Source organism: Lathamus discolor, chromosome 6, assembly GCF_037157495.1.
Source record: "Lathamus discolor isolate bLatDis1 chromosome 6, bLatDis1.hap1, whole genome shotgun sequence".
NCBI classification, from domain to species: Eukaryota; Metazoa; Chordata; class Aves; order Psittaciformes; family Psittacidae; genus Lathamus; species Lathamus discolor.
The window spans coordinates 10682790-10710132 of record NC_088889.1 but is presented as its reverse complement, the minus strand read 5'-3'; the positions used below and the strand labels follow the sequence as shown (position 1 = coordinate 10710132).

The following is a 27343-nucleotide window of genomic DNA, read 5'->3' as shown; positions in this document are numbered from 1 at the left end:
AAAGCCTAATTCAGACCAGTTTAGAACTGCACCTTACTTAGGAAAGAGACATAACAAAAGTCTTCGGATGCAAAGCTTATAAAACCCCCAGTAAATTCAGAGGCGACCTAAAGGAGGGAAAAAGAATATGTACCTGTGTGTTCCACAAAGAGAGTCCTAAAAAATATTACATGCCTCTTAGGAAAGTTACTTTGTCACTTGAGAAGACTGTAAGGATTGAAGAACAACTGAAGTTGCAGCAGCACAAAAACCAAGATAGTGAAAATGAGTGAGGAAGAGACTTAAGCTACTTTGAACAAAGCACACTTACTGAACATCCCAATTCTCCCAACTGCATGCAAAAAATAAAACTAGAAGATCACCAAGAAAAAAAAGAAGATAATTTGGTGCATCCAGTACTAGATAGTAAAACAAAACATCACAAAACCAGCTTTTTAGGATTTCTATCTATATAGAAAAACTGCAGGAAAGTATCTTCTAGCTCATCCTAATAATAAAAGTCCATAGTTTAAACTGAAGTGATAGATACTCAAGCTGCAGGATGACTATGCTCCAGGAAAGCTCACACTTAGCAGCTTCACTGGCTGAGCATTGCTGGCTCTGTGACTAAGCAGGCTTCCCTCCCTGAGGCTGAGGGATGAGCTCATGTTATCATCATCCTAGCCACTTACCAGCTTTGGGTTTTTTTGTTTAAGTTCAGCACAAGAGTCAGCCTGCAGTAGTACAGTAAAATGGCAACACACTTTGGAGCAGTATGCCTTGACCACTTCTTACCTTTGAATAAAGCACAGAGCCAGTTGTGATATAATTCCCAGAAGATACTGTGTCTTGCCTCCAGATATACTGAAATGTTACGATACCTTGCATTTTACACTGCACAGAGAAAAAGCAGAACCTAGCATCAGTATATTTTTGTTTAATAACTCTAAGATTTGGCATGCAACATCATTGGTTATTTTCACTTCCAGGAACTTCTGGCATGCCAGAACTTCTCTCAGACTTTCTTCAGATGAACAGGAATTGTATGTCACTTGCTTTAATACTGTACATATTGTCAGATTTAAGAAGGATTTTTCATGTTGCAAGGCTTTCTCTCCTATACCTAAAAAAGAATGTCAAATTAGATATATACCCAACAGGCACTTAAGCACTATTTTCTGGAATGAAAAAGTACATAAAGCAAAGTAACCTACAGCACCTTACTCAGAAGCTGGGGTTAGCATTTTTAGCTAAGACTTCTCCAGCATATCTGCACAAGAGCATCAAAGAAAATCCTAAACACACATGGGCTAGATTTAGGCAAATCTTCCCAAAGGACTTACTTATGTATACAACAGGACTAAGGAGACATCTCTACCGGCATCCAGGATGCTGTGCTCAAATTAAAGTCCTTTCAAAGCAGAGATATCTGAGGAGTGCAGGGCACAGGCACTCGGAGTCACTCGCTGGGCTGATACCAGCTCAGGATACCCATTAGCAGATTTTACTCAACCCAAAGTAGGTTCACCACTTGAATCTTAGCTTTTAAATACTTCTATTTTTTTTTCCATGCGAAAAACAAAGTCTTCCTGGGTTCTAGCTAATGTACATTCTCAGCCTTAACTGCAACTTTACTGTCACAGCTCCTTACAGGAGATCTGTTGAATTAGATTGGTGGGAAAAATTTCTCACTAAACCCTCCTGCTGCCAGCAACTCAAATTCCTGATCTCCCCTGTAAGAAGCTCGATTACTTTTAACAATGAACAGATTCCAAGAACAATTTTTACATTTAAGTCAAACACAGAAAGCTGCTCAGTGTACTTCTGAGATGGAACGATAGAGCCTTCCTTCTCTAATTTGCTCATTCTTATGGTCAAATCCCACATTTATGGTGAAGAATCACGACACACATTTTACTAATGAGGAACAAAAAACAGAGGAACTAACTCATTTACTATCCTCATAACAGAGGAACTACAACAGTGTGAACTAAGATCACACAACAAACCAGGTCAAAAATCAAGAACAGAATATAGGATATTAGCTACCAGCTCCCCTCCAATCCTGAAAGAAAAAATGGGTTTAAATCTATATGCAAAAGACAAAAATTGGGTGGGCTATTTACATGTGTGCAGAAAGAGCAAAGAAAATTTAATTCCTCAGTGCAACAGCAGGACAGAGCTAGCTCAATGTAACAGGGTAGGTTTTGTTTCTGGGTTCTGTCATTTTGTGTTGAGGGGTTGAATTTTTTTGGTTGGTTGGGTTTTTTTAAATGACTGGGTACTTGCAGGGCATCACTTGCCCCAGTTAACAGAAATTTGCCCCTATTAAACAACCAGCACCTATTGCCAGTCTTGAGTGAGAATCAAGAAAGCAGTGAAAACATGGGTCAGTTTTTGTGTTTGCTAAAAGACCTGCAAAGCTCACTGCACAACTTATCCATCTGCTATGATTATCCTGCTGTATATGAAAACACCTTCAGTGCCTCCCTCAAAAGCCTCTCATGCACGCTCACTTGGGTCACATTTTCTTGCAGATAGCTACATGAAAATTCCTGCAGATTGTTTGCAACCTCCCACTAACCAGACACCTTGAACAGGAAGGATAACAGCACAGCTTTCCTACATATCATCCTTGGGAGGGAACATGAAAAAATAGAAAACAGACCATGCTTGTAAATTCTATAGCAAAGCACAGCAACCTATCTTCTGAAAAGACAGGGAAAAGCTCAAAGCAACTGTCAAAGCTCAAACACAACACTGTCCAAGAAAAACTAGAACATAAATGGAAGATGACACTTTGATGTCCCTGTCACCTTAACCCAAATGGTACAGCATTTTCCACAGATACCTAGAAAGCTTGTCTCTACAGCAAAAGGTGTTATTTTCCAGGAGACAAGCACCACAGAAGGAACAGCAGCAGAAGCCCAAAATGAACAAGCAAAAAGAACTGAAGAACCAACTGAACAGTCTCCAGTTAAAAGAAGCCCAATACAAAAGAATATAAACAGGTAACTACCATTTTGCCCCCCTCAACACCTTCAAATAAGAAACCAATCTAGAAAACTATCAGATGAAAGTCCTAGAATCAGTAAAGCCTATGAAATGGAGGGAGGCTTACTTGTCTGCATAACTTTGCATAGCAAAAAAAGGAACTCTACAGTTCTGCCCATAACAGGGGCAGAGATCAAAGGAAAGCTGCTCCACAGACAGGGAGAGACAACAAAAAGGAAAACACAGCATCCAGGAAGCTTTACAACTTCCACTGTTGCCTGAAGGTACATGCCTGGGGCTAGCAAATGCATACCTAAGCTGTACACATCAAAGATGTTTATGGCCTACCCAAATATTCGCCGATCAGCCCATTTCTGTTGAAGAAAGACCAAAGTTAATGACTGACTTCAAGGGCACCTCTGCCCTGAGGACAGCATGGTTAAAATTACTTTGCTACCACTTTTACTTTCCCATTTTCAGAGAATGGGGACTGATAAAGCTGCATTAAAGCACTGTGCTAACCAGAGATTCACAAGTAAAATCCATTAGCTCTGCAATGTGAAGCAGGAGAGACAATGGGAAGGACTGAAGGACTATGTGCCAGCAAAATCACGTAGCTTTGTATTGCATCACCAGATGTGACAAACTACTGCTCCAATCTAGACCATTCCTGACATTCAGCATCATAAAAATATTTTGGTCTATTACAGTAAAGGATGACATAAAGGAAAGGCAGTGAAAATGTATTCTCATTTAACTGGATAGCTTCCAGTTCAGATTCACAGTTCCTGTAAAAATTCACCTAAGCATGCATTCTATTTTGACCTAATATTTATATCTGAGGATAGGGTCTTATTTCTCTCCTATCTCTACAATTTTCCACTTTCATCTAAACACACAGATGCATTCTAATATGCAGGATGTAAGAGAGAAAGATCTGCACCTCAAAAGGGTGTTTTGAGGTAACAGTTCTAAGAGAGGAGTTGTGTACTTTCAACGAACACTCAAAAAGTAACCTGTATTTTGGCTTGTGCTCCTCAGTCAACCTGTAAATTCAGTACAAGTATTGAAGGCTCCCTTTTCAAAATGCACATGGGATTTTCCACCTGATTTTGTTTTAAAGGGATGAAAACGACACAAAAAGAAAATGCCCATTAAGTGCTGATTAGTCTTGCCCTTGCAAGCAAGGATCCAGGCAAAACCTGTCTTGCACAAACAGTTCCACCAGAACAAAATCAGCATGAATGAGGAAGAAAAACCTAATAAAAAAGCAGATTGGAATTCTAAAATTTAGCAGATTAACAAAAAAAAAAAAAAAGAAAAAAAAAAAGAAAATAATCACCAAAACCCAAAAACCCCCACAGAACAACAACCCTGATTTATTTTTAAAGGAACTGACAATGTTGTTTCTAACAGCTACTGAAAAGATACTACAGCAGATCCAAGTTGGATCCTCAATTTAATTTATCCTCATGCAAAATTTTGAGTGGTATTACCAAAATAACTGAAATTTTGCCCAAACCTCATCTCATGAAAACAGAAGATTCATGATTCGCACAAGTTTGTATACAAATTTGCAGTAAAGCCCATCTTCACAAACAGCTTTGCAACAGAGTGCTGGCTTACCCTTCAACAAAATAGGTACATGGCACATCTCTTAATTTAGTCACTGTTTATAAACTGTACTGAGGTTAGGAATATTAGTTATTACAATCTGTCATGATAAATACCATGATCTTAAGAGGCTTGGGCAGCCTTAGAGTGAAGAGAGATCACAGCAATTAAGGAGTATGAAATGCTGCTCTCAGGCTTTGTAAAGTTACAGGAACATATTATACTTTCCCACTGGAAATGAGTTAACGGTCCTTACAAATGTAAGCACTTAGATAGCTATTTTAAGCTTTTTTGTTTGGAGCTGTCAGGGAAGGCAGTTGCTAGCAACAGAGACTCCAACATGCAGGAATCACAGCAGACTCTAAAATCAGAACAGCAACGAGAAGGCCAAAAGCTACGCATGCCCTCGCATTCACATAGCTGATATAACCACAACAACCCCTTTGCTCTGAGTGCCTCTCCCACCACAAACACACCAGCTGCAGATTTGCTAGGATCCACCCCAGAGACAGACCAAATCTCTCTGCACTTTAGCCCTGCACACCTGAATGCACTGAGCAGCAACAGGAAAGACTGCTGCAGGTTCATTCACTTCCACCTTGACCTCTCCAGCACTCCATCACCAAACCAGACACATGCAGATGTCCAGTGTTTGCAACACCACAGGCTAAGTGCTTCACAGATTTCTTTGAGGCTTTGCAAGAGGTAATGGCCTACAAATAAGGAAAGAGAAACAGGAAAGTTCATAGAGATGATACTTTCCATTCCCAAAAGTTTCTTCATGAGAGACATAAATGCACTCAATACCCAGGCTATAGCTCTCAGCAGATACCATCAAGCAGGCCCCATCACCCATCCAAGTCTGGCTGGAAAATAGCTGAGACTGAAAGTGCAGGAAGATCCTGGGTCCGAGATCAATTTCCTGCTCGGCTACACGCATGCATCTTAAGCAAGCCACTTCAGTTCATAAAATGAGAATAATACCTGAAACCCAATACACTGATATTCATAAAGTATTAACCTTAACAGTACACTATAACAGGATAGATGGGGATTCTTCCACAGAGAGCTTAAAAGTCTACTTACATGATACAACGGGGTAGTGATAACCAAAGAGGAGGGAGGGAGCAAAAAATGTAGGAAAAAGTTTACACAATAATATAGTTGTTCTTTTGCCGTATACCTCTCTGCCTCACTCAACCCACAAATACCTTTTTGGTTTTCAACAGTTATCTAAGCTGAAGCAGTGCTGATCTTGGTTTGCCCACAGCTCAGTGGGGACTGAGCTGATCTATTCTAAATCTACTCAGCCGGGCTTTAATAGCATGGACAGGACTTCAATTCAAATCTCTAAAATTATGTCTTTTAAGAAGTTTTGTGGTCACATGAACATATCAGGATCTTTTTATTGTGCTGGTCTGTGACAAGGTACATTTAGCTCTCCACCATGACTGGAGTATTACTGGACATTACAACACTGCAGCTGAGCAAATCCAGCTAGTTAGTCCTGAGTGTAGCAACACTGAAAAATTCGGGCAAGCACGATCAGCACATGATGGAAATCAACAAGGTTTAAAGAATCGAGGAGTACAGAAAGCACTTGATTTCTTAATCTTTAATTAATCAGAGCATTCTCCAGGCTTCCAGATTTAGAGCTCCCTGACAGTCACCTGGCAGACACCTACCCAGTCTCCTTATTTCAGTCACAGGGATTTCAGCGGAGGAAAGTAAGAGCAGATGGTTGGCACCAACTGGATCAAATACAAAACAAACCTTTTCCATGTAGTGGCTTATCTGTATCCTTACTAACATTATAAAGCACTTCCGCAACTGGGCATGAGTAACACCAGTATGTAACATACATACTCAAAGTCAAGTCAGAAACTTCCTAAAGATTCAGCTCAACCTGCCTACCTGAAACCAAACCACCCATCCTGCACTTCATAACTAGAAAGAAAAAAATGTCATTCAATAACAGTAGTGCCCTCTAGTAAGAACCCTTACAAAGCCATTCTAAATTGTGTAGAATACACAGTTCTTAATAAAACACAAAATTAAGGCTACAATGATCAAGTTCAATATTAAAAGAAAAACTAAAGTTTACACTTTCATCCACCTGCACATGGCATTCTGTGAGTGTTAAGCAGAACATAGTTTACTTTTACATCCTTCCTTCTGCAAGTCCTGGAACAATACATTCTAACTGAAGTCATAAAATTTTGGGTTAATAACACCACATTACATTTCGCATAGCTGTATTTGCTAAAGATATAAACTATGTAATTGCTATTAACAGGAACAGTAAGTCCTTCCCAACTGTAAAAAGCAGGCCATAAGTAATTGGAAAGTCACACAGCAACTGACTAGAAAAGCTGCTAAGAGGATCAATGCTAAACACTTGACCATCTCCAGAAGTAACTGCAAAGCATTAAAAACGAAACAAAATCCCTTACATAATAGTTTTCACTCTCAGAATGAAAGGCTAATGAACTAACCAGCTCTTCAGGTGTATGGATTCTTCTCTCATTGAAGAAAAAGAAATTCTGAAACTGATGCTTCTTTACAATCCATAATGCATTTAGTGGACTCTAAAGGATTTTTCCACGCCAGCTGGATAGCACCCTCTTATTTCAAACAGTTTACCAGCTCATCTTATGTTCCACAGCTTCTGATGACTGCTATTTTCAACAAATCTCCAAACAATAAGAAGGAACATCCGGTCTCCCGCCAGCAGGCTGAGATTCATTACACAGTTCTCCATTTGGGAGAGATCTAGGAATCAACCCAGGCAGAAAAACATTCTACTGTAGTTGCTACATTGAATCATAGAATAGTTAGGGTTGGAAAGGACCTCAAGATCATCTAGTTCCAACCCCCACGCCATGGGCAGGGACACCTCACACTAAACCATGTCACCCAAGGCTTCGTCCAACCTGATCTTGAACACTGCCAGGGATGGAGCACTCGAAACTTCCTTGGGCAACCCATTCCAGTGTCTCACCACCCTAACAGGAAAGAACTTCTTCCTTATATCCAATCTAAACTTCCCCTGTTGAAGTTTTAACCCATTACCCCTTGTCCTATCACTACAGCCCCTAATGAAGAGTCCCTCCTCAGCATTCTTCTAGGCCCCCTTCAGGTACTGGAAGGCTGCTATGAGGTCCCCACGCAGCCTTCTCTTCTCCAGGCTGAACAGCCCCAACTTTCTCAGCCTGTCTTCATATGGGAGGTGCTCCAGTCCCCTGATCATCCTCGTGGCCTCCTCTGGACTTGTTCCAGCAGTTCCATGTCCTTTTTATGTTGAGGACACCAGAACTGCACACAATACTCCAGGTGAGGTCTCACAAGAGCAGAGTAGAGGGGCAGGATCACCTCCTTCGACCTGCTGGTCACACTCCTTTTGATGCAGCCCAGGATACGGTTGGCTTTCTGGCTGCCAGCTCATCGTAAGTTTCTCATCGACCAACACCCCTAAGTCCTTCTTGGCCTTTTGAAAAATTGAAGAAAAATTCTGTTTGGGGAAAGCAGTTGAAGGAACTTGCCCACAAACTTGATGTTATTGGAATACTTAACATTTATGTAACGCTTTGTAACAGTTCAAGCAATGTACTGACACCAATTCATCCAACCACACAGCCTGTGATGTGCAACATTCTGTATTTTTAACAGTTAAATAGAGAGATACGAAAGAGCTTGTTTTGCACTAAAGAGCAAACAGGCAGCCAACAAGAGTTTACTATTCTGGAACTCCTTGATCTGTTCTGTCCTCTGTTCACTCCCTTCATATTGCACAGATACAAACTGCATTTGCAAGATGCCAGGTAAAGCATCTTCATTTTGAACAGATACACTAAAATTAAGAAACTGGCATAGAACACTGCTTCTTAAAATACCTTGTATAACTCCCCACATTAACTTCTGTAAATGTTACAGCTATTTTGAAATAAAAACATGGTATTTTCTAAAGCACATGAAATTTCACCAACCCCTATCTGTAGAAGAGCTCTAACATTAATATGTATCTATGGCAGTGTCATACTAGAAATTTCTAACCAATATTCCATAGATGCAGCATTCTACAATGCCTTTGTATGGTCCATGAGCTCTGCCTGGAAATGCAGGCTAAGGGGAACAGCTCTTCCACTTGCATGAAGTGTACTGGTTGGGGCTTTTTGGTTGGTTTGTTTTTGGTTTCAGAAAATGACAACACTAGTCAGGTGTAGTCCTCTTATTGCCCATGGCTTCATTTCTTGCACTGTAATATAGAAACTGTACTACTGCAATGTCTATTTTACTCAGATGCATGGCCTCATAACCATAGCATAACAGCACTACATACTCTAATGCACGTACTCTGGCAATACCTCTTTAAGGGAGGGAACTACTATTATTCCCTTTTTATTGAAGGGGACTAAGTCGGAGAGAGTAACTATGAAGTGACTTGGCCTGAAGAGGTATATGACAGAGCAGGGAACCCAAATCATTGTCAAGCTAGTGCCCTACCCTTTCAGTCAACTTCAGTCTTGTTACTCACTTTGAAATCCCATCCTAAGGATGGCTAGGGTGCAAGTGAAACTTCCCTGAAACATTTCTCCCTACTTCAGCCTGCCCATGAGACTGTATGCCATGTATAAGAATAAACTCAAGGTAAGTATATTGCAGTCAATGCAGGTTTATTGTGGAACTAAAAATACTTTTCTAGCTTTTATTAGAGTTGTCACCTATAAGGCATGTATGCATAGTGATATACTAGCCTTAACTGCAGTAGTGTCCAGGGAACACACAGCACAATTCAGTAATACTAGGCAGACCTATTCAGGTGCAAACATGACATTACTATTCATTCTGTTTAGGCATGAGGTAGCAATGCTGAAGAGCCTCATCAAATCCCTTCCCTGCATGCAAATACAAATTCAAATGAAGAAAGAAATGAATGAATATACTGATTTATAGCTAAAGTAGATTAGCTTTGGCAAATATTTTCATCTGTTCCCACCACTTATGATCACCATAAGCATAAAAGCACACTTTGGAATCAAGAGAATAAAAAAAAAATAAAAAAAAAAAGGAGATCTTAAATCGTGTAAGACAGTGCTTTTAGCAAATACCGTGACATGCATATGCCATCTATGCAACCTCCTTCCCAACAACCACTTCAACAGAAAAGAATTTTTGCTCTTTTCCCACAGCTGCAACATCTGAGGCACCACAAGTAAGAAACAGCTTTCAGGCCCACAAGAAATAGATGCATCAGAATAGCACATGTTCAAAGCCCACCCGTGCAGGGACAAGTTTCTACCCCTTGATCCCCCTAACTGCATCTTCTGTTTAACCCTGCCTCTGGCCAAGTTAAGAGCAAAACTTGTAGTGACTTTTCAGCCGGAACATGGTAGAGATTACAGCAGTTGGTCTGCAAGAACAAAAGGACTCTTTCAGCAGATCATAGAAGGGGCTCTGCTGCTGCCATCTCTGGCTTTTCTGATGTCCCAGAGGTGGGGTGCACCATGGTCCTCTGCCCCAGTTCTGCTCTGCAGTCACTAACATCATATTTCTGTCATTTAAGGAGGCAAGAGGGGAAGGGAGGGGCAGAACCATCACACATTTGGTTGTGAAATATAATGAAGTGTCATGGGAAAAATAAAACAGGGGCCAGAGTTTTTTAAATGCAAGCATTAGAGATGAAATTGCAATTCTTGTTTTTCCCCTTTCCCTAAAAATCTATGTATTTATACCTGCTGCTTATAAAAACAAACAACAAAAAAAACCCACAAAAAAAATAAAACAAGATTTGAGAGTTATGCATGAGGAATGCTAAGTCACAGTATTACTTAGAAAGAACAAGTACTAATTTGCACATAACTGTGATGAAATTCACCTATTACAGTAAATTAAGTCAATTCTGCTCCCAAATCTCCCACCACTTATACTTGTGGCTTTGTTCTCTCTCTTCCTTACTAGAAAACTTGTAGACTCAGCACAAAAGGTTCCCTTGCAGACAAAATCTGCCAAATCAGTCACAAAAGTATTGTCAGAGCCACAAAAAACAAACAGAAAACACAATAGAAAAATTCACTCTCATCGCTACCTGCACATAAGACCATGAGGAAAAAGGTTCACTGAAAGGAACGGCTTCTACTTTCATAAAGTTCCTGCACACAGCAGGCTAAGCTTTTATTACAGCAGCAATTTCTAAACTTATGGCTTTGCTTAAGCAAGGTTTCCGTATTCTTCAGTTATCTTCAGTTCACCTGTAAAATGCATGACCCTGGTTTTGGCATAAAGCTTCACAGTAGCATCTGCACAGACAGAGGGATTCCCCCAAGCAGCCATTTCAGAGGCCCAGGGCTGAAGAATTTACCACTTTTGATTTCAGATTGAGGTCATGTACAATGATTGGTTTCCATTCCTGTTGCCACGTGTAGGAAGCTAACCCGTGAGAAAAAGGTGAGACCATTAAAAGATTAGCAGAAAGAAGAAAATATCTCCCTTCTGAAACCACAAGTATATCGGGCCCTGAAGATGCCTTTCCTCTTACACCTTCATACCCAGTACATTTTGCCCATTTTTTAGAACACAATGCCTTCCAGTTAAATATGCTTAGATACCATGGTAGGACAAACTCTTTCAAAAGACATGAACCACCCATCCAAGTCAGCAACTGTAATAACTTCATAGTGTGCCCTTCTCCCTTGCCCTTTTTTTAAAGTAGCTTCTCACAATCGGCAATTTCACTTATTAACATCTATCTTTTATTTTTATGCACAGATACTTGCATGTGAAGAGGAAAAAACACTTCTTTTTTTGGACACGGAAAGAATATTGTATGACAAATTTCTCAGTATGACTGGAGGAACCGCTTATAGTTTGAAAGATCATGAATACTCCAAAATCAATTGAAAAAAAAAAAAAATCCTACATATACCTCCCCCTAACATTCAGTAGACATTGCATTTAAAGGCTCATGTTTTTAATGTCAGCAATTGGAAAAAACACACATCTGTCAGCTGCTCAACTCCCAGCATCACTTCACTAGCTCTCTGGTCAAAATCTAAAGTAAGCAGATCTGCAACTCCAATGTTAATAAATGAAATTGCTTACCACACTCCAACTTGTCAGGCTTTTTATACCTTAAGCAAGTAAAATGATACTTCTAGTGGTCTTTGAATTAACAATTTAAAATAAAGTCCATAGCAATAAAGATACTTTGCTTGCCTTGCTGCAGCAGTAAAAACTTCCCCAGATAAATATGGACATGTTCTTTTCTTGCTTCTCATTCTGGAAAAGTAACTCTTCAGTAACAAAATCCTCCCACTGGGTGTTTCTTGATAATCTACGCACTTACAACAGTCTCTACTATTGAGAGCAACTTCACTAAACCAGTCTAGGAATAATTTCCATGATCATTCTGGGGAGGAATGAGGGAAGATGTAAATGGCTAACACTCTCTCCCCTCTCCCTCCAAGCAAACTGCACACACAAGCAAAAAGACAAGGGAAATCATTAACCTCTCAGCTCTTGAATTTTGCCTTCAGTTCCCTGAAGTAACTTCATGAACAAAATCGACATGTGGAAAGAACAATCGGTGGTGACCAACTTGCTGAGGGTTGTGGAAAACTGGCCTGAAGAGCACAGAGAGCTCTTGCCATAGATCTGCTGCTGCACGGACCGCAGTGAACGTGCTCCACAAAAACACCATGTCCTTCCCAGGCATTCTGGAAAACCTCCATTTAAAAGCAACCAGTGACCACCTCTTCCCTCCCACGCTGAAGCTTAACCTCTTTTCTTTCTCTCCCTTCATAAGAGAAAAAGGCAGACATACAATTGCAAACATATGCACTAACTTAAAGTCACATTTTACTCTTTACAGCACACAGCTCCATCACATGGCTCTACGGCCTCTGCTGGATACTGGCACCATTTCTGGCAGGAGATACAATCCATTTATTTTAAGATACAGAGGGTGTTATTTAAATCTACAAGTTTGCTTTCAGCTTGAAGATGCCTTTTTAAATCAAAATCCCATCAATAACAACTTCCTATTCATTAAAGTATCTTAGTATTTAAAGATGAAGTCATCAACAATACTTCATTAAAGCATTCATTAAAGAACTCACTCATTAAAGTCCTCGAATAATCTTATACCAGATCCACTATTCTATCATCATAATTTCCTCCTGAAGAAGCAGCTCTTGCAAGTGCTGTCTGCATATAATTTGAGCCCTATATTATCAAATATTTTAGGAAGTGCATCTGTAATTACTACATCTCTTCCAAGTTTGCATAAATAAATCTTATTTTCCTATCCAAAATGAAATCTGTATTTTGGAGGTGGCAAGACACTGGGCTTCCCCTTGCAGGGGAAAGCTTATCCTCTCCTCCTCAGCATACTGGCATAGAGTATGTTAGTAGCTCTGTTATCCAGGCCCACTTGCACTGTTGTAGAACTGCTCCCAGACACTTTTGTTGGCATCTGAGGACCAATAAATTTTAATGTACATTGCTGTTGTAGCTCATGGCCTGCACCTCCCTAGTTCCTTTAGTTTTTCAAACTCCCTAGGATGCCTATCTCATTCCTACTAGGCACGAATTGTGCTCTCCAGCTGCTGCTGCAAGAAGTTAGGGTAAGCACAGATTTCCATTTATAGCAACTCTTCTAAAAAGGTTTTTCTCTTGTTGAGGCAAACACTATCTTCAGTACGATTACAATCCATCTGTGTATATATCTGGTAGAAAAGTTATTTCCTCTTACAGAAGGTTATACTTACTTAGCTGCTCCAAAGCCACTCAGAGTCTAAAAACATACTTTTGTGATGTTGCATTCCCCAGTGAAATGCATCAGCTGCTGAGCAAGAACCCAAGTGATGGCTTGAAGAAAGAGGATCTCTCAAAGGGTTTTTGTCCACCCTGCAGCTCAGCAATACTGGTTTCAAGAGTCATGAAGCACAGGCTGCCCTCCACACCAGGCACCTGGCAGCTCCCCTGCCCTCGAAGGCAGCCTGGCATGCCATGACATGTGGCTGCGGCTGTTGCGACATCCAACTCCCCCCCTTCATTAATTTAGACATACACAGACTCCCCACCTACCCAGGCATTAAACACCCCTGCAAAGACAGGCGAGGCAATAGACGTTTTTAGCACGTGCACAGAGCCCTTCACCCTGTCCAGCAGTGCACATAAAGGCATCCTGGAAGACATGCATTTCATTTAGGTCTTGGATAAGGATCTTTCAATTTATTTATTCAATTTTTTCTGTGTTTGTACTACTTGTTCTGCATCTCCATGAGCAATGGATATAGTTTCTCTTTCAGCTTCTGCATTAGAAGGAAACCAAGCTCCCTATAATGATAGATTAAAAAGAGCCTAGCTACATCACAGTGTCCAGACTTCACTGACAGAGAAGGTTTTACTGTTACTGGCTTGTTCGGGGTTTTTTTGATATTAATAAGCCATAAACTGCTACCCACAACCCTCAAGAAAAAACCCAAATCAAAGTATCTTTCAACTGCTTTAACCCTCAACTTACAAGGCATGCGACGCTTTCAATGACATCAAGGCCATAATGTATTTGCAGCCTGGTCAAAGGTGATGCTTTTGCTTATGCTGGCATCTGATTAAACTATGAAGGCTCCAGCATATTAATAATGTATTTTCAGTCATGAAGGAATTGTAAAAATACTCCCTTGTTCGAATTTCAAAACAAAACCCAGTTATTCTGCTTTCAAGAAATAAGAGACGCATTAAGGACTTCAGACTTTTTTCACCCCCAAAATCGCAATTTGTTTGAGAACCTTCTCAGTTATCAACAAACTATTAATCAACATGAAAATACAACTATATGCTTTTTCAAGTTTAACCAATAAAGAGTTGGTAATGGTTAAATCTGTATTTAGGGTGATCTACAAAAGGGAGAAGAATATTTTTCAGGTGGAAATATTTTCATTTTTTTAAGTTACTGTAATGGGGGCTTTGATTCTTAAGATTTGGAGCAGCTCATCTAAAACATTAGACAAATGAGTTACAGATTTATTAATATTACACTGATAACTAGTACTGAGGGTACTGAGAAAGAGGGTACTGTTTGAAGCCAATAACTAAAATACACTTTGGAAAAAAACCCCCACAAATAAATTAACATCCCTGGCTTCAATTAAGATGTGAGACCCAAGACAATTTTTTTCCAGCAATTGTTTTTAATAATAGTGAGGGACTGCTGCTGAACAGATAAGTGGACAGTTGACATTGCTCCAAACACATGAGTTTTCCAGACCTTCCTTATTTAAAAAAAAAAGGGATGAAAAGCAGTCACCTTTAAAGCAAAATGGTCTCCCTGAGTCCAGTCATCGCACCAAGTATTAACCTCTGCTTTATTTTTTCATCTGTTGGCATTTTTAAAATCTTGTTTGTATAATACAAAAATCAGGTCAGTGGTTCTTTCCCTTCAAAGGGACTGGGAAGTCATCTGTTCTCAACATTCAGCATTTTTAAGAAATCCTGCAATGCTGGTATGAGACTATGAGTGAACTATGTGAATGAATGAAAGGATATAGAATGATTAAGTCATGAGCACAGTTTAACTTTTCAGTAAGAAAACGGCAAGTAACATTTCCAGCAATGAAGTAGTTTTCAACTAAACTGAAAACTTAGTTGTGAATTTCTGATGGTTTAAGGGGACAGAACTTTGAAAGCCTAAAGAAAACCATCTTTCTTCCAGAATAAACTCCCTGGTTACTCCATGAAACCTTGTATCAGCTCTCCAAACCAGGACTGTAGTATTAGCCACAAGGAACACACTACAGGAAAGCTTTCTTGTTCTTACCTTCTTACGCATGACGCTAAGGGTAACAATTCCATGCAAATCAGTCACATGTAGAAAATTTACAATAGGAAGGGCAAGACTTTGCAGTTGTCACTGTCAGGTTTTGATTCTGTTTGCCAGGTCTCTCTAGCCACATAGGGCAAATGTAGTATCAATGTCATGCAAAATACAGCTCTGATTTTGTACATAAATACCACTTCTCTCAGCTTCTTTCTTCCAGGCATTCTTGCCTGTGTGCTAGAGAGCTCTGTCTTTTCTATGTTGCAGCATTTTGTGCCCAGGACCAATCCTGAATCCAAGCTACAGCTATTCCCAACGAAGGGTATAATATTACAAAGGGTTAAGAAACAAGCTATCTACCACCAGATCACTTTCCCCCCACCTTTTCAAACAAGAAAACCTCATACTTTTCAAAGCTATTTTGCATTGAGAGGACAGTATTAGATTTGCATCAAAATACATTAACACTATGCAAAAACGTTCAGTGGGAAAGCAAAGGGTTAAAATATCCATTATGGTTGCTGCAAAGAAATAGTAGCAAGTAACTTAATAACTTCACTAAGTTTCCTGCATTCAAAGTCATCCTCTTCAGATGGGGTCACTATGTTCTGCCAATTCATGGGCTCCCAAAAATAAACTAGTTGAGTAACTAAAGATGTTAATAGATTTTCACATTCTCACCATTCATCCAAACTGTATGGCTCAGGTGGTTACTTGTAAACAGCCATGCATCCTACATTTAAACCAGAGCACTTTCCCAAGCAAACTCTGTCACTCGCAGTAACTCAATTACAGCTGTCACTAAACACATACTATCCTTCCACCTCCACGCTGTACTCTTCTCTCTTAAATCAAGTCACTCAGAAAGCACAGTCTTCTTAAATTACTTTTAAGCACACAGTGAAATAGAGTTGTTCTGTTCATCATCACCATAAAAAAAACATTAGAGAGCAGCTCACAGACCTGCTCCAGGGGAGGTCTCCCAGGAAAATCCCTGGAAAAATGCTCCACCTGGGAAGAATGCCCTGGAACCATGCTCCAAGGGAGAAAGTTGATCCACCACTTTGGTTTCTTCCATCTTTGCCCTTTTCAATGACACTGCTGAAGTTACCCAACTGAGAAACAGAAAAGTATGAAATCACTCTGCATAAGAGCCTGTCTGAAATTACCTAAGTGCACAGAACCACAGAGATGGTAATTTTGTTCACTGACAACCTGATTTAAAGGCAAATAAGTAGCCTAGCTAGGGAAACTCTACTCAGTCTACTCCATACAGAAAATGGTGATTCGTTTCTGGAGTGCAACCCAGAAGCCTGTTCCGTGTCTCAGATTTCTAGAAAAGATCAAGAATGAATTAAGTATCTTGCAGACAACCTGAAGTCAGCCTTTTAAGCAGCATGACCAGGAAAAAGATAGTCAAAAGCCCACAGAGGATGCATCACAGGCTAACACCTATCTGCATTTGAACGAAAAATGTTGCTTTTCTACCTAAGGCTTAAGTGCCTTTATCTGCTGGAAGTCCACAGAGGGTGCCAGTAACTATCTCTGAACAACAAAGCCAGCTCCTTCTCAAACACAGTGTTTGTGAGAGGGTGTGACCTCCTGCACAAAGCCTGCTGACAAAACACTCAGCTAGCCTTGGAGATGCAAATTCATACTCACAGATCACACCCTCCCCGACCGCAGCTCATCAGTCATCCCCACTCCTGACATTGTGCCACCACTTGTTAGATGAGAGAAGGGCTCTGCAGCCTCTTCGTTGAAGGCAATTACCTCACCTAAAACCGAGGATAACAAGACACAGTTCATGTAAATTACTCATCGGTAGAGATTGCAAGAAAGAGAGAAGGCTGGAAAGAGTTTTGTTGTATGTCCTATGGTACCAGAAAACATCTCCTCCCTGTATAACATTTTGTTGCCTTCTCTTTCAAGTCTGTCTTTGATCTTAGTTGTCCCATAGTTATGTAACAGTTTGTAAATGTAAGTGTAGACTTAGATGCAGGAAATTCCATGACTGGAAGGCCTAATGGCCTACTTGGTCAGGGCAAAGAGCAAGACCTCCTCTAAACAATAGCTACATGCTCCTTGTTGCTGATCAATTTTGTTTCAGTATAGATAGCTTCTTGTGTTTACCTGTGAATAAAAGGCTTGGTGAACTCCTAAATACAAATGCTCCCACAGATACAAAATATTAACACCAGTTAACTTAGAGATAAAACATTTAAAGCAGTTCAGGTTAATAAAAGAGATTAACAGCAAGATTTTACTTAAGATTTTTAAAGGCTAAACAAAGCCATTGACTTCTCAGTAAGAGTATGGGTATGACTTCTTAAACATTTAAACCCAACTAATATGTTAGAAAGCTACCCCCAGGCTGTATTCCTGAAACAGGTACCTAAAAGAATGGTTAGTACAGACCCAGTCACAGCACTGCAGCCTCCACTATCAAACCAGACTCTAAAATTTGCCTTTAACCATCTAAGCGTGCCCTGCACCTTTCTTAGGTATTATTCACGCCAAAATGGTAAAAACCTGCAGTAAAACCATACTGGATCAGAATATGAAAGAAACATAGTAAAACTGTACTTATGTATACCACATAGCTTAAGAATTACAGAGTGGCTACACTGCAGTCTTTTATTAATGCTCATGATGTGATCAGCAGAAACACACCATCTTGTGCAGATTTGAATTATTCTCACAAACCCTCTTTAACAGATTTTTGTTCAATTTTGTTCAAGGCTATAGAAAACTAGATTACTTTTTTCCGTAGGAAACTATCTTTGTCTTAGAAACCAAAGAAATGCTTCAAACAGTGTCATCTTTGCTCTTTAGCTGAGTAACAAGTGAGCCAGTTCAAACACTGAGTTGCCTTGCTTGCCTTTTGTCATGCAGTCCTTGATGAATGCTTTTATGGTAGTAGACCCAGTGAAGTGACTATTTACAATTCAAGATCCAAATCCAAGTACCAACATCTCTCATGAAGGAAGCAGTAAAACATTCTAAATCTAAGCATCTTCCTACCTCGGCACTTTTTGTGTGTGTGCATGAGAATGTTTTTTTGTTTGGGGGTTGTCTGAAGAAGTTTTGCCCTTTCATCTAAGACTCATTTTTCCACAAACATCAACAGTAACTTCACAGTACTGTAACAACAAAATACTGCTGGTCAGGATTGGAACACATTTAGATTTCTCACCACTGGTGGGAAAAAACAAACCAAAACACTTCTGTTTAAAGAAAAAGCAAAAGCCAATTCAGTGCCACCCAAGTATTTAGTCAGCACAAATGGCTGTTTTAACGTCAAGTCCAAATATCAAATACACTGTCCCTTTAACTAAGTATCTGAGTACATGTGGCCAAGCAATTGATGATGTTGACAAATATCTGGGCCACTGCCTTTGGTGTCATACTTGACTAATGATACCTCTGACAGAGGTGCCTTGTGGAGAAATCCATAAACTTGCCAAAAAGCAGCAGCACAACCTGAAGTCCAGTGAAAGGTCTCTAACCTCGCTCTATCTCCTCTTTGTTGACAAGATGCTTTGCTTCTCTACGACCAGTCTGCCCAAATTTCTTTTGTTTCCTGTGCTTTAAAATTGAGCAGACACATGCTTGCATCACTCTTAGACAAACAAAAGCCTGCACCTTAGCATACATGTGTGCACAGGCAAGCTAGCCCATTTAAAATTCCAGGAGTACCCGAATGAAGAAACTGAATCTTCCAGTGTACAATTTATATCAATAGCAAGTATTATTATTTAAGAGCTCTTCCAGCTGTAGAGAAGAACTTTACAAAGAAAGGGTTCAAATTTGCATTTCATTTGCTAACAAAGCTCTCTGTATTCTGAGTTGCTCTGTAAAGGGGAGGTAACTGGGTTTATTTATATGGCAAATGAAAAATCTCAGATAGGCTCTGTTCATTTTTTTAAAGAAAAAAACATTGGCATTGACTTCAATGTCCCTTCTTGCAAGGGAGCCCATTATTCACTGTCAATGACTAAAACCTAAGCGCAGTATCGTGTATCCTAAACTCCCTAGGGGTTTTAATACCTCAACACTTGGATGTTTATTCTTTGCATCTCAGATTCAAAATTAATTGTTTATAAGAGTTCCACATTCTTCTTTTCATATTCCTAATCAATGAGAACATTTTTATTACAGATCAGATTTTCCTACAAAGTCACAGTATGCTATCTATAGAGAGAAAGTGCTAGTAGCAAAGTAAGACAGCTAGCATCATACCTCAAATATTTTACTTTCGCCAAAGAGCACTAAAAGCAAAACAAAACCCAATTCAAAGCAGTTTGCATACTTCAGTGGGAAAGAAGTGTCTTAAATACTTTTTGCATTCTTGCATGTATTTAGAAAAATCACAGTAACAAAGACCAATACTGAAATTAAATCAGAAAAAAATAGTCCATAATCAAATGCAACTTTTTTTGCAATTCTTTACTTGCAGTAAGACCCTTTTTGAGCAAAAAACATTCCAAATATTCAAGGAGGACAGCTTAAACTCTTATTATTAAGAATGCCCAATGGTACATAATACTTTTAAATTCCCAGCTTTCATTTATAGTGAATATTATATATTCATTTACTTCTCCCCAGACATTTCAATATCCCTTAAAAAAACCCCTCCATTTAAATGAATATTGTTTTAAAAGCCTACACGATTTACTTGTTATACTTCTAAAAATATCACATTTTAAGAAAATATGAATAATGTAACAGCTTTCTGATCAAAATACAAATATATTTATAATTTTAATTCAATATAATAAAGATAATATTATAAATTATCCAAATATTTAGCATGTCTCCTACAGAATAACATTTAGAGCTTGTCAAAAAAAGTTCTGAGTGAATCATTCAACTCAGAATATTCTAAGTCACAATCAGACTAAACCATAGGCACAGTCAGATTTCCCTACCAGTTTTGCATACATGAGTATCTGGCATCCTAAATTATCATCATTGGAATCTCCTAAAGCAATCAGAATGCCTTACAGCTGTGGCTCTCCTTCCTCTCACCAGGAATTTGGCAGCACTGGGATTTTGCCCTCAAATCGTATAAAACCAAATTCAAATTAGGAAAATACTTTGCAAAATTCTTCTCCACCCAAGTGTAGTAATTTCCCACTAACACAGCTAACTCTCCTTTCAGGAAGTGCTTGAAAGAATGAGCAATACATTATGAAAGAAACAATAAAGCCTGAAAATAAGACAACTTAATGGCAAAGAATGCAGTAAAATCCCAAGAGTATTTTTAATGTATGGCACATTTTGCTTTTCAATGTGTGTAAAGCTGACTGTTCAGGGTTGAGAATCTGAAGAGTTGAGGATATTATGAAACTGCAGGAATAGTTCACTCGCCTTACTATAAAATTCTAAATGATAATGTCATTTATGACAGATTACTAAGAGACAGATGCAGGAGTTCAAAAGGAGATGCTCAAGGAATCATAAGTGTACATAGACATAGAAGGCCACACCTAACCACACGTGATTAAGTCCAGTTTGAAATCACACAGTGGGATACAAACAGAAATGTAGAGTATTTTTACTCTATGAACTATACAATAATAAAGGAATTTGGAGATTATTCAGACTTCCGGAACTAGTTTCAACTTTAGACTTCATCGCAATGCACACTGCAGACAAAGTGACAAGCATTTCATCAAACCTACTGCCCCACAACGTGTAGCTTCAGAGAACTGATTTTAGTTTACCCATGCCTTTAAGAAAAAAAAAAAACACCAAAAAACTAAAAAAAGCACCCACTTTGCCACCCCCTCCAAATCTAAAAGCTTTTCCCAGTTTTTAAACTTCTTGATCAACACCAGCTGTCAGTGCAACAAGGCATTCATGTAATTTACTTATACGTAAAAAGAACATCCATTTTTGAGATATCAATTTCAAAGAATATCTGTACATCTTCTACAGCATGTAGAGATGAGTTAATTCTATTAATTCAGGCCTGCTGATCAGGTGGCTGTCAGTTGAACCAAACGTGAGAAAAAGAATCAACACAGCCCTAAAAGCAAAGAATTAATTAACAAGATTCATCTCTGCATTCCCCATTCGACCCTTTGCTCCTGAATACCTGAATGCTGGCTGCATTCCAAATGCATACATTCATTGTTTTTCCCTGGGGTGAAGGGCATAGCTTTCCTTCATGATATTTTTCAGTTGCTAGAGTTGATCAGCAGAGCACTAGAGAAGGGCTACAGTTGGAGACCATTCAGAAACAGAAGTTACGCAAAACGACATGAAGTGCTGCTGGAGCAGCCTCACACTGGAAGCACATGCCGTTCGTGCACTGGGAGCTCCTGTAGCTGCCAAGGAGCTTCCACGCAGAATGTAAGTTGCTGGTATGCAGCTACAAAAATCTAAATGATTGCTTGAGCAACCACCTCCTTCAGGGACCCAGATATCACATGACAAGGATTTCTGGGTTTGAATACACTGAAGGGAACACGTGATTCAAAGCACGAACAACTCCCGTCCGACAGACAGCTCTGCGCCACACTTCCAATTATTAGGGGAGGTCCTAACGATGACATTTCTGTGAATTAGCAGCACATCCCTCCTATTTACAAATTGCTCAGTGGCAAGTCTTCCATTTGAAGCTGACTCACAAGCCTTGGCTTGCCTGTGCCAGAATTTGCTAGCTTTCTGGACATGTGTTGCAAAACCTCACCACCAGAGCTCCTGCCACCCTCACCCCTCTGTTTCATACAATCAACACTCAGAGAAAAGTGATTTATTTCTCCCTTTATGTAACTTAGAATATAACTAACTGCATTGGAGACAATATGCGTATTTACTACATTTCATTTTAGCGTGAACTAATTTACTGCAACCAATACTAAGATTTTATGAAATGGCCTGACAAAAAAAAAATAAAGAAGAAAAAGTTGGGGTTTGGGGGGTTTGTTTGTTTGTTTTTACAAAAAAAACCAAAACCAGATCAGCTCTTATCCCTAAGACAATTCCCATCAACACCCTCATTCCATAATTTGATCAACAGGTTAAAAAAGAGTTAAGTAAGTTTCTTTGGTAGAAACCCCTCAAGAACGGCTAAGTATATAGAAAATATATCCTCCTCTGGAAACAGGACCCACACCCTGATTCATGAAAGTTGTGCTCCTCTGCTTACATGCCTGAACATGCCCCCCATACACACATGCTGCTGCTATCATCATCACCAAGGCAGCCATTCCCAAAGAAAGGCTGCAGGTTACCTGTTAGGGTCAACTACACTCATTGCCTGGCAGCCTGACACAGCGTCATGGGAGGAATGCCAGGCTTGGAAACATCTCGTGCAGCTCTGCAGTTGCCACATAGAGGTGACAGATAAGAGTGAAAAGACAAACACATAAATAACATCTGGAACGATTACATAGGCTCCCAAAAGGCTTGTACTGTGCTACAAGCCCTCATGGTTTCATATCACTACCTGGATGGGTTCAAGGCTAGCATGACTACACCTCCCCTTCGCTACTATGCACACAAATGTGTATCTATAACTAACCCCACTGAGTATCTCAGGACAACCCATTGACATGCAAGTTATCTATTCCTTTGCATGAAAGTCCAAAGAATCCTGGCCTAAAACTTTTTCTCCCACCACAAATGATTAAAGGAATCCTTAAGCACTGTTTCTGATTTTCCCCAGAAGTGACTTTTACATTGAAACATAAATTGAAAAGTCAGCCAAAACATGAAAAAGAATTCAAAGAAAAATCTACAAATGGAACATCACAGTAACGCATAGATTGATGTATCTCTGCTTATGTTGTATTAAGATAAAATTTCCCAATACATTTACAGAAGGACCACTATGAAAGTAAGTTTGTCAGACTGGTTAATCAGCTACCTCCTAAAAAAAAAAAAAAAACCCGAAAAAAAAACCCAAACAAAAACAAATCCAGAACAACACAAAATACCCAAACAAACTTCTTCAGCACATCATTATGTTCTTCATTAACAAAGCTACATATATTTTACATGAAGCATTTAGCTGACAACCTGAGGAAACTACCATTAATAAGATGACCCATGTGTATTAATTTTAAAGCAGCTTTCCATTTGTATAGCACTTTACATTACAGTGCCCAAAATATTTTACAGGCCTTCAGAGCATTTACTAAGAAATCAGCAGATGGTTAAAGATAACATGTCTAGAAAACTGCCTCCAATCCTAGAAAGGCCAATTTCAGAGTACCAGTTCTGAAATCGTTAGGATCTGTGTTTTTTTATGAATTCCAACTACTTCCAGAAGTAAACTGGTAAAAATTACAAGCAACCTGAATTTCTGAAAAACAAATCTTAGGTACCTTAATTTGTATCAAGGACTTTAACATAATTTTTATGGTCTTCCACAGTTAAAAGTTACACAGTTAAAAGTTAAAAGACTTGCTAACATGTTACCAACGGCACACTCTCAATGCTTATCCTATCTATCCCTCAGACAATACTGCCTGCAAGATCACCCAGCAATATGCAACTCTTCAACGGAAGTTGAAACAGCATACCCAAAATTTATGCCCGATCTAACACTCCTTTCAACCTCTAACTGTTCATAGCCTGACACACAAACTCTCCCAAGAGATCTTCTCTCCACTTCCAAGCGCCTGAACTGCAGTTGCTCATTTTAACCTAGCACACAAGCACAGCAAAGCAAGAGTTGCACTAAACCTGCCGGACTCTTAGCAAACCTGCCTGATTTTCATCTGCTGCATAATCACTTAAGAAAGAGGAACCACAGATTCAACGAGCTTTCAATTTCTTCGGCGACTTCAGAGACTACTGGGGGCGTTTCTGATGAGTATTTCATTCCTGTGACTTCTACGATCGGCCTCACTCCACTTCTTCCCTCCCCATCCCCCTTCTAATTCTTCAGTGAAATCAAAAGAGGAATGTGACAGTTCAATGCAGAATGCATTCTCTTTTTAGCATTTGCAATGCAGAACTAGGTTTTTTGCTCGGTACAGAAATCTTGCACAATAGCCTGTGTATACGTATTCGTTCCAACAATGCTGTCCTATGCAATCACTCTGTAATTACACACAGTCATAAAGCTGCTGCTGTTGCTGCTTGGAACTGCAGTCTCGCCCTCTAAACAACCTAATATCAGTCTCCGCATTAGGACATTTCTCTCTTCCCCTCCCTTAACTGCTTACTGCTTGCTCCAGTGTAGACGGCCTTTACGCCGCACTCAAAACACAGCCAGGACGAAATCAAATTATTATTGAAAAATAAGCTGGTTTAAAGAAGATGCGAAGAAAATCTCTGTGGAGCGAAGAGAGGATTGGTCTAATTCTGCAGGCTGCAACCACACAAGACTTCACGAACCAAAAATAAATCCTGCTCACGCCTGTTAAACGAAAAACAAACCCCTTAAGTATTATATAAGCCTCGCACATACGTGCGTGGGTGCCTCATCAGCTTTTACTGCTGCACTGCACAGAAACTGCACAGAATCGGCCCTTTGCAGTTGCTGCCAAAGAAGCTGCACATTGGAGAGCACGGGATTTTCGGACATTACCTAAGAAATTCCTCCCCAGCCCCCCTGCACTGCGTAAGCCCGGGCAGAGCCTGGCTGAAGCACGCCGTGCTCCCATGGCACATGCGGCGCTGCCCCGGCTGCAGCACACAGCAAGCAAAAAGAAACACCACCACCACCCTCCTCCCCCCCCCAAAAAAAAAGCCACCACCAAAAGCACCCAACCCCAAACGAACCCACCAAACACCGTCCGCAGGCAGCTCATCAGCACACAGACGCGTCCTCCACGAGCTGCTGCAGCCAGGCAGCACATAAGGAACCCCTCCGGAGCCCTCGCAAGGACTCGCGGTCAGCGGGCGCAAGTGGCTCAACAGCCGAGGCTGCCCCCCCGCAGCAGTCTGGTCGGGAGCGCCGCTGCCCCGGCGGGCTGGAGCCAGGAGGACCCGACACCTCCACGAGCGCTTTTCCCCCTCATCCTGCACCCGTGAACAAAGCACAGCAGCCCCACCACCAACCAACCCCCCCCCCAAAAAAAAAAAAAAAAAAAAAAAAGCCCAGCAGAGACACCCCCTGTCCAAAATGGCAGGAAAACGGAAGCAAGACGTGAAGGGAAAAAATAATAAACCGCGAAAAACAGGAGCGGGCCGAAAACGCGGTGGCTCACCTGCAAAGCGAGGGACGGCTGCAGCGGGGTGGCAATTGGCAAAGGTGGAGAAAGAGGAGCAAGGGGCAGAAAGCACCCAAACTTTGTTTCTTTCTCTCCGGGACTCATGGAAAGCGTCACTTCCTAGTGCGCTAAGTGGGGAGGCTCCCAGGCCCGGGCTCCTCAACTCCTCCTCCTCCCGCCTTCCTACTCCACAGCCGCAGCCCCGCCGACCCCCCAGCGTCTCTTCCTGGCACCGGCCTGGCCTCCCCGCCCCTTTTCACAGCTCTTGGCTTGACCTTCCGTTCTCGGCTTTGGCCGCTGCACGCAGGGAAGGAGGGGAAAACCCCGCCAAGGCATGGGCGGGCAGAGTTTGCAGCACTGATTTGGAAGCCAAAGCCTTGCAAAACGCTGCCGCGTCCAGCGCCTGGCTAAACTCACCGGTTCGGTTCCAGTTCCTGCAGCGCGATCGGGCTTCGTGGCTTTTCTCCCTAAAGAAAAACAAGCACACGGAAAGCTTTTTGTTTTTAAGGAACCACTGGAACCAAAGGAAAGCATGGTGGGGTTTGGTTTGTTGGTTTGCTGTTTTTTTTGTTTCCCCCCTTTGGTCCCTTTTCTCACAGTTTTTTTCTGAAGAAAAAAAAAAAAAGTGGAAAAACAGGGAAGAAAGCAGGTCAGGTCATCTGTACACTGTTGGCGGTTTTACCAAACGCCTGAAATTTCCTTGCACAAGAACTCCTCACTGCTGAGGTTTCTAAAAATGTTCAGCTCCTCTGCTGGAATATGGCTTCCCCTGGCGTTCTTGGTCTGAGAATAAAAAACACTGTGTGCTGGCAAATGCAGGCACGCTACTGCTCTTCAGGCAGGAAATAAAGAAGCTGCTTCGTCGCTGCTCCCCCTGTAGACTGCTCCGATACCCGAGTTTGTCCACAATCAACAAAACTTTAAGAATATAAAACAACATTGAGACAGCATTCACAGGTTAGACTGTCCTTCAGTGAAACACGCCGAGCAACACGGAAATGCCCAACAGTTTTACTCCAACACGCACGTTGCGCTTGTTTATGTTCATCCAGGCTGAATCATTCTGTGCACACAACAGCCCTGCTTTTTTTTTTTCCCCCTCAGATCAGCAGGGCAGTTCAGCTTCTAGCATATATTGCTTAATGAAGTGAAATCTAGAAGTAATTTTTGCACTCTTACCCTAGTTCACATTTCTGTCACAATAGGTCCCAGCTTCCATGCAGAACTTTTTACCAAGGAAGCTCAAGATGCGTGGAAACAGAAGCCCAGAGAAGTGACTTACTCGTGACTACAGACGGTATCTGATGCATAACCAGGTTTCTCTGATGAGTCCCAGGTCAGTCGCCTAATTACCACACCCAATCTTTTGCTGTCACTGTGCAGAGAATAACACTGAGACACATGGAGGTGAAGAGCAAAATAGTAGCCACAGGTACTACTGGTAAAATTATTTTTTTTCTTTCACAACCAAAGGTGTCCCTTGATGCAACACTGTCTCAATGCAACAGTCAAGGAAAACTCTTCTATTTTACCATTAGTACCCTTGCTCTTCAAAACTCCTGAGCAGACAGGAGCAATAGGTCAATAACTATTTAAATCAATGCAGAAAGAATATTGACAGCTGTTCATAAATTAGCTAATAAGTAAAGCAACCTTAAATAAGTGAATGTATCATGCATAAAAATGAAGTCAAAGGCATGCAACTGATAATAAAGACTGAAAAGACAGATGACATAAGCTGGAGTTATTTCCTTCTGTTATAAGA

The 27343-nt window shown here is 40.5% G+C and overlaps 1 protein-coding gene across 6 annotated transcripts in view; it reads right to left on the bottom strand.

The window, feature by feature from the left end:
* The window catches only part of MIDEAS (mitotic deacetylase associated SANT domain protein), a 63838-nt gene extending 36913 nt beyond the window's left edge, over window positions 1-26925 (bottom strand). For 2 of the 6 annotated variants that reach the window (XM_065685325.1, XM_065685332.1), the window contains exons 1-2: window positions 25576-25767; window positions 775-873 (exon numbers count right to left, since the gene is read on the bottom strand). The gene's annotated coding sequence lies outside the window, so the exon portion shown is untranslated. Of the gene's footprint in view, window positions 1-774; window positions 874-25151; window positions 25375-25575; window positions 25768-25995; window positions 26046-26175; window positions 26460-26860 lie in introns of those variants that run through there. The other 4 variants (XM_065685327.1, XM_065685330.1, XM_065685326.1 and 1 more) reach the window with 4 other exon arrangements.
* Window positions 26926-27343: the final 418 nt, after the last annotated feature.